Source organism: Empidonax traillii, unplaced genomic scaffold, assembly GCF_003031625.1.
Source record: "Empidonax traillii isolate 1590-97213 ecotype Southwest subspecies unplaced genomic scaffold, ASM303162v1 scaffold90:size2128546, whole genome shotgun sequence".
In the NCBI taxonomy this organism is placed as follows: Eukaryota; Metazoa; Chordata; class Aves; order Passeriformes; family Tyrannidae; genus Empidonax; species Empidonax traillii.
The window spans coordinates 490,997-493,435 of record NW_020955283.1 but is presented as its reverse complement, the minus strand read 5'-3'; positions in this window follow the sequence as shown (position 1 = coordinate 493,435).

The following is a 2,439-nucleotide window of genomic DNA, read 5'->3' as shown; positions in this document are numbered from 1 at the left end:
TTGGATTTTTTAGGTGAGACACAGTGTGCGCGGAACTGAGCCCACCCTTTAATCCTGAGGTTCATCTGCCGGGGCCAAGCACGCTTGGACGGTGGCAGCGAGGTCCTCAGGACGTAGATGGATTGCCTTACAGGGCTAACGAGCTCCATCTGCCCGGGGAGTGTCCTAACCGGGAATCGAACCCAGATCTCAGCGTTGACAACGCTGTGGTTTAGCCACTGCACCACCAGGGACATTTCTAACTGTTTATTCTATATGAAGATTTCTGCCAGCCAGGCAGAAAGGGACCTTGGAGTTTGGATTGACAGGAAGCTGAACATGAGCCAGTGTGCCCAGGTGGTCAAGAAGGCCGATGGCATCCTGGCCTGGCTCAGGAGGGGTGTGGCAGCAGGAGGGCAGTGATCCTTCCCCTGTTCTCAGCGCTGGTGAGGCCACACCTGGAGTGCTGTGTCCAGTTCTGGGCCCCTCAGCTCAGGAAGGACATGGAGGGGCTGGAGCAGGTCCAGAGAAGAGCAACGAGGCTGGGGAAGGGACTGGAGCACAAGTCCTATGAGGAGAGGCTGAGGGAGCTGGGGTTGTTTAACCTGGAGAAGAGAAGGCTCAGGGGTGACCTCATCGCTCTCTACAACTACCTGAGAGGAGGTTGTAGCCAGGTGGGAGTTGGTCTCTTTTCCCAGGGAGTAAGACAAGAGGGCCTGGTCTTGAGCTCTGCCAGGGGAGGTTTAGGTTGGATATTAGGAAGAAGTTCTTTACAGAGAGGGTAATCAGGCACTGAAATGGGCTGTCCAGGGAGGTGGTGGATTCTCTGTCCCTGGAGGTGTTTAAGAAGAGACTGGCTGTGGCACTGAGTGCCATGGTCTGGTAACTGTGGTGGTGTTGGATCGAGGGTTGGACTTGATGATCTCAGAGGTCCTTTCCAGCCCATCTGATTCTATGATTTGCTGACTAGACACTGTAGGAGACTTCATAAGTATAAAGATGTATTTCTCTCATGTTATTTGGGAGGTTTCCCAGAGATAAGTTGAACTGTTACTTTTGGCTGAAGCCACTCTGGGGGATCAAGTTACGCTGAAAGCATTTGTAGTTAATTGAACATATTGCACATGATTCAGTTTGTTGTTTCTGAGTCATTTAAAAGTTTTTTTTCCATCCAGGCATCATAGTTTTGTGCCATGTCTCTTTCTGGACTTAAAAAACCAGTTTTCCTCCAGTTTTCCTTGCCTTACCAATAAACAGTCACTGAAGTTAATTCTTGGTGTCCATTGTAGAATCACCCCTTCCCCTCATCTCAGGAGTTTTATCGTATTTGCTTGAATAATCACTCCAGATTGTTTATATTTGCTTATTTTTAAGGAAGTCATGTGCCATGTGTGTGCTGTCTGCATTATTGACATCTAATGGCAAACTGCTGTCATGATTAGCTCTTGGTCAGTGAGTGTTCAGTCACTTGGATCTTCCTCCAGTACAGTTTGGGAGAGAAACTTTGGCTGACCTGTGGTTCAGATTTTCTTAAACAGAGTGGATGAGTAAACCCAGAAAAAAAAATCCAGTTGTAGCACATAGTGAATTCCATGTATTTTAAACAAGTTTTCATAACAAAACTGTGTCCACTTTTCCTGGGGCAGAGAGAGAGGAACCCTGGGCGATGTGTTAAATCTCATTTCCATGCTGCTTTACTGCTTGAAGGAGTCAGAAACTGAAGGTCAGGGTAAAGAATCTTGACTAACACATTCTGCAAAACCTTAAATAAAAGATCTTAAAGCTTTTCTGCAGGCATTAAGCATTGTAATTTATGTGCTGCCATGTAGAAAGCAGTTATTTTTTTTTATGTTGTAGGATATACTAGTACTCCACCAAAGATTGCGGCCATAGGCTGTCACAGCAATTTTGCTGCAGACTGCTGAGAAATTTTGATGTAGGGGAAGTTTTATACCTCACTGTTCTCTTTGTTTTCATTGGTGTTGATTTTTCAGGCTTGTGAACTTATTTTGTGTAGCTGCATCCTGTATTTTTTTGATGTATGCTTATTATGCCCCTAATAAAATAAAAAAAATTAGTAAGTATGTTTTATGATTACTTTGCTTTTAATAGAACATTTGCTCCAGTTTCAGTGTAGGACAGTTCATAGCTGTTCGATGAAGCCCAGCCTGTTCTCTCTTTTGAACATTATATTTTTATGCATAATTTTTACTCTAATTTTTCCCCATTAATTCAGTGCTGAAAGGGAAGGTACGTTGACTGATATTTCTTTTAGTTTACAGACACTATACAAAAATTGTTTGCTGTGTTCCTTCGAGTTTTGGGTCACTGTTCTAGCTCTAAGATAATTAATAAAATTTTGTATTCAGTCATTTCGTTGGCCCAAATTAACCTTGTGAAGTTGATGTTTCCTTTTTTGCACCTGAAATATATATTAAAAATAAAAAAGGTTGAAAACGT